Here is a 5982-nt window from a genome sequence, read left to right on the forward strand (position 1 = left end):
ATTTCTCTATATGACTACGAATACTTATCTTTCTTTTTATTTGGTAATAGTAGCTATTCCATAGACTTGAGGTGGCATCTTGCAGTTTAGACTTGCACTGTGTCTGAAGTTTTATTTTCTTGAAATTTCCTATAAGATCTTTAGTGATGCCACATTTCTTCCTAGTGCCTGCTGTAGAAATACAAGTGAGTCTCACTGACAGGGACACTGTGCTTCAGCTTTATTTCCAAGGTCTGTGAGAGAAGACACAGGATCTTGAGAGAGGCAAAACCTATTTCCTGGGAAGAGCCCTCCCATTTTCTGCATGTATCATCAGACAATGAAGTCTCTGCTTTGTATTTTTTCTTTTTTTGGAACTAAACATCAAACTCATGACCTCGTAATTGCAGGCACGTGCCTTGTGCTGCTGAAGTAAATCCCCAGCCCCTCTGCTTTGTACTTTTTTAAAGCAAGCATCAATCCTCTACAAGTGCAAAGTTTCCTTTATTCATTCAATAAACATTCAGTAAAATTCTGTTACATCGTAAACATCATTTTAGCAAGTGAGAATACCACAATGATGAAAACAGAAAAGCTCATACTTTCCTGGAGGTTCACCTCCAGTGAGGGGAGTGAGACAATCCATAAAATATAATAGATAACATGCCAACTGGAGATAAGTACACTGTAAAAAGTAGAAAGGTTTTATTTGTTTTTTATTGCTGTGTAAAACAGTCTCACTCACCCAGAAGCTCAAAATAGCACACTTATTATCTACAGTTAGCTTTGGTCAAGAGTCCAGCATGGCTTCTCTACTCAGCATGTCATATAACTGAAACAAGATGCCATTCAAGTCTCTAAACTCTACTGAGATATTAAGTCCTCTTTCAGGTTCATTCAGTTCTAGCTAGATTAACTTCCTTGCATTTACAAGATTAGCATCTCCGATTCCTTGCTGGTTATCACCAGGAAGTTGTCCTCAGCTGCTAGATGCTGTTCATCATTTCCGGCCAAGTGGTCTTCTGCGTGATGTGGCCATTGCCTCCTCAAATTTGTCAAGGGAATCTCTTCTACCTTTCAGAATCTCCTCTGACTTTCTCTTTCTTTCATCTGTAGACCCAGATTTAAAGGATTAAATCAGACCCACTGAGAAAATTTCCTTTTCTTCAAGTCAAACTTCCTTTGTAACTTTACCTACGCAGAGCCATGAGATTCATCCTGTCCACAATTCTGAGGGCTGTTAAAGGCATGTAGACATTGGATGGGGACCTTGGGGACCATCTCAGAATTCTGCCTGCCTTTAGGGACAAGTGGCACAGAGTGCAGGTATAGGGCGAGCGTGGCCTCAGTTTCATGGGATGATCAGAGCGGCCTCTCTAGCAAGTGACATCTGAGCACACTGAGATTTATGGAGGAAGGACTTTTCTCCCTAGGAAGAAAAAATAACAAGGTCCACATCTGAAGCAAGTGTGTGTTAGAGACATAATGAAGACCTGTGTGTGGGGCAGTGAGTGAGACAGTGGAAGGAGGGAAGGGATAGCAAAGACCTGGTCAGAGAAATGCGGCCTAAAAGGCCATCCTGGGGGCTTTGGTTTTGATTATAAATGCTTATTCTTTTACACAACTTAAATTCCTTATTGTGAGGGAAAAAGGTTCATAATGTCCAGCTGATATGCATTAACGACAATACATTCTGATATTACACTTATAGTACTTATTGGTTCATAGCCTAAAAAGAGGTTCACAGCTGGTGGTGAGTGCAATAATGGGGTGCAGAGTAGATAAGTTTACAAGCTCAATGTTTTAAAATGATTAACTCCAATTATGCATTTTCCCATGTGAAGCTCCCAGAGTGATAAAGTCAGGGTATGCACACACATAACCTTCACGTTTCTTAGTGCTCTTGGCTAGACTAAATATATGCCACTTTTTACATACTCTAGATTTCAATATAAATAAATTTACATGTCCTGACTAATCTTCAATGAGTTTTTATGAAGACTCTTTGTTTCATAATTCCAGAGCCTTAATTTGGGACTTCTGATATGATGAGAAATAGGAGATTAATTTCTTTAATTGGGCCACATATGTATTCTTTTATAACTGCAGAACTCTCTGCTGTATCTGCTTAGGCATCCCTAAGATGAACATAAAATAAAAATCTCCAAAATGAATTTAATAAATCAATGCTTCTGCTTGGAAGGGTTACTGATGTGTAAGCTGAAAATCATTTTGCAAAATTGGCAGTTTTCTGACTATGAAGATGCAGATAATCCCCATCCATCTTTCCTACTTACACAGCAAAGCTTAAAGTAATGTGCTGGATTTCTAGGCATTTCTCATACTCTTTACCTGGGTGCCTCAGTGCTCCCTCAAGATCTGACAGTTCCTCTTTCCCTTAGAATTTCTGTACTGTCAATTTCGTACTCACTGACCAAGACGCCATATGCTTCATGTGTGCTGTCCAAGTCCTTCCTGAAACTCCATCACTCTTACTCTAACATTCAAACAACTGCTAGATTATTTCAAAGCAAAATCCTTCTCTAATGCACCTCATTTTAAGTGCAGTCAGCTTGCAGCAATCATTAGGCAGGTAATGTGTTCTTTTCTTCTTTCTTTCTTTTTTTTCTTTTTCTTTTTTTTTTTTTTTTTTTTGATGGTGCCTCATTATGTTTTTAAAACTGGTCTTGAATTCCTGGGCTCAAGGGTTCCTCCACCCTCAGTCTCCTGTGTAGACAGGCCTGCAAGTATGCACCACTGTTTTTGGCTAAGTCTGTTAAGGTTTGCGACCTCAATGCAGATGTTTGCGCAACAGCCTTTCACTGGCTGCTTATGTGCCTCAGACGTGAACGCCTTTCATGACAGATACTTCCCTCATTAAAAAGTTTAGCCTTAAGATGAGGGTTGCTGTGGGGTTAAAGAGTTAGAAAAGCGTCTCTAACTATCGGTTAGCACAGAACCACCAAAAACCTCCACCAACATCTCAATAATATCACTATCCTATCACAGCTAGGTCTGTTTGTTCACACAATACATCCCTGAATGGATGCAGAAACAGCAAAGGCCCTTCCTATCTTCTCTTACTTTAATTTGTTCCAAGTAGTGTTTTGGGGACCCTTCTAGTTACTTCTAATCCTTCTGCTTTTTGAGATTTTACCCTTTGAAGTTGGGCATGGTGTGCTATGCTTATGATTCCAGCAACTGGGAGGCTGAGACAAGAGGATCACTGTGAGTTCAAAGCCAGCTTGGACTGCATAGTGAGACTTTGTCTAAAACAACCCAATGAGACTGAAGAACTTGTGCTCTGATGTTAGAGGTATTCAGTTTCATAGCTTAGTTTTGCTCTTTGTTAGCTTTAGAATGAATCCTTAGGCTTGATTTCACACCGTTTCTGTGAGGACAAATAAAATGCATAGACAGTGCTAGACAATATTTGGAAAAAAAAAAAAAAAAACCTTCTCTTCTATTTGTCTCCTTGCTCCTCCTTTCTCTTCTCATTTATTCTGCATTTATGTTTGTTCCTGTGTATATTGTACAGCATATATACTATACAATGAATTGTGGTATGTGCATCACAACACTATATACAATGAATCATGCCTCTATTGCATATTTTCCTTAAAATTTTAATCATTTTTATGTCTATTCAAGTCTCTTATTCCTCAGAATTTACACAGATTGCCATGCAAACACTCACTAGATCATATCTAGAGAGGAAATGAAGAAAACTGACATTTCTACAGCTCTAAATTATTCAGGCCTGTTTTAAAATCACAAAATATACAAATGCCCATATTATGTATTTATACATATGTAAGAATCCATATGTACATAACTAAAGTCTTTAGGAAGTATTTCCCATATGTGCAAACATTGTATATGATGCAAACATCAGTATATGATATAATTATATAATGGCAATACTAGGGAAAGAGAAATTTAGAAAGTTCTCATCCTTTAAATTCTTAGGGTGAGGTCTGCTTGTGAAGATTATGAATACTCATAAAATGATAGTGATGAAATAGTTGCAATTAGTGATCAGCTTTTACTAGTTAGTGCTAAGCAACCAACTTTATCCTTGTTTGGTACTTGAAAATTCTTTTTATTTTTTGGTAGATGATCTTATAGTTTTTCAATTTTTAAAAAGCTCAGTTCTTCATAAATATCATGTTTTCAAATAAATTCACTATATTGCTTTCTTTATAGTTTTTAGTTGATGATCAAAATACATTTTTCTAACCTACAGTTCTCTATTTTATGTTTAGAAGTTTTCATTATCATTTCTGTGAAGTATTTTCAAATGGAATATCTTGTGAGTATTTGGAACAAAATACTGTTGGATATAAGAAGGAAATGATTTCATTCTGCCCAATCAATCTTGTTCATACCATCATTTAACTGATTTTACAGACCTACTGTCCTGGTGATCTTTTCCTCTGAATTTTGCTACTTTTTTTTTTTTCCAATATGCAAAGAGAACTTTGCAAAATGCTTTAAAGCTTTTCTTTCAGGGTAGCATCTATTTTTAGAGCATTTGTTTCTTGTTGGAAAAAGAGAATGATAAATTTCAAATGTTAATCCTTTAGAAAAGAATTTGTCAAATCCAGCCCACTGGCCCTCCTTTTTTTAAATAAAGATTTCTTGAAACTCATTCATACCCATTTTTTAAGCGATTGTCATTAAGATAGCAACCATGCTTTTGATGGCATGCTTTGAAAGCTGCTACTGAAACCATGCTTTGAAAAGCTGCTACTGAAACTGTATGGTCAACAAATACAGAAATATTTATTTGGTACTTCCCAGAAAAAAATGATTGAATAACTGTAGAGAGAGAAGGTGTATGTGACAGTGAAAATAAAAATGCATGCATAAATGCATATTTTCAAACTTTTAAACTTAATTGTAACTGCTGCAAAACGATACAAGTTCAAAGGTATGATCAATATCTGCTGAAAGGTAAGAATTTGGGCAGTATTGAAAAGAGTAAATGGAGCATTTAAAAAATGACTTTTTATTTATTTTACTTATTTATTTAAAGGGGGTAAAATTAAACACAACATAACAGAACAAAATAGGACATAAAAAAGCAAGGTAAGAGATATAAATTTCAAAGCTAGACCACCTGAGATCTTCACTATCTATCATATTGTCTCTTCTTTTCTTCCAAATAGTTGCCCATGTCTTCACATATAGAGAATTCATACAAAACAACATAGTATAAAACTGACTCGAACAGAATGAGGAAGGTCTTCAAAACAAAACAATGGCTGTCACTAATGACTTTCATAGAGTCTCTCTTTCTTGTCAAAATAACTGTCCATACTTTCATGTATATTGAAGTTCAACAAAACCAAACAGTCAGGGGAGAAGGGGTTGCTTGGTTTCCCGGCACTCCAGGTCCCAGCATGGCAAGGCAGTAAACATCGGTGGATCCTGGGGGCAGGAGTTGCTTCAAGCTGTTGCTTTCCAATGAACATTTCACTGCCGAAGTTCTGAAGTGGCAAACAGACCATAGAAAGACATCTCTTCAGGTTTTTGCTTGAAACCAACATTGTCAAGAAGCTGCCAGCCTTGATTCAGGGCCAGATTGACTATTGTTTTTACAAGAGATATTTAGAAGCAGTTTTCCATATTTACTGAGTGCTCCCTGACATATTTAGGTAGATGGAATATTTACTTAAGTTAACACTGTCTTGTCTTCCCCACGGTCTACTACAGTGCCTTACACATCATAAATTGATGACAAATAACCTGGTATTTAGTTACCTGGTGAAGTGGTATGCAACAAATATATAACAAAACTGTAGAGTATATCATACAAATGTTGACATAGCGTGTGGCAGAATTTCTTGCAAAGGATGCATGGGACTATCATTACGAATGAACTTTCATGAAGTATAAGACAGTCCTTGGCTGATGATTATCATTCTTCCTAAATTTGTTACTCCAGCTTTAATTCTCTGACATCCAAACCAGATTTTCAGACCATGATAATTTTGATGG

The 5982-nt window shown here is 36.7% G+C and overlaps 1 non-coding gene across 1 annotated transcript; it reads right to left on the bottom strand.

The window, feature by feature from the left end:
- Positions 1 to 5433: 5433 nt before the first annotated feature.
- LOC111754672 (small nucleolar RNA SNORA2/SNORA34 family) lies at positions 5434 to 5565 on the bottom strand. The gene has a single exon (XR_002789351.1). It is a non-coding gene; the product is annotated as a small nucleolar RNA SNORA2/SNORA34 family (small nucleolar RNA).
- Positions 5566 to 5982: the final 417 nt, after the last annotated feature.

Source organism: Cavia porcellus, unplaced genomic scaffold, assembly GCF_034190915.1.
Source record: "Cavia porcellus strain 051 isolate PalLab524CR breed Dunkin Hartley unplaced genomic scaffold, mCavPor4.1 scaffold_10, whole genome shotgun sequence".
In the NCBI taxonomy this organism is placed as follows: domain Eukaryota; kingdom Metazoa; phylum Chordata; class Mammalia; order Rodentia; family Caviidae; genus Cavia; species Cavia porcellus.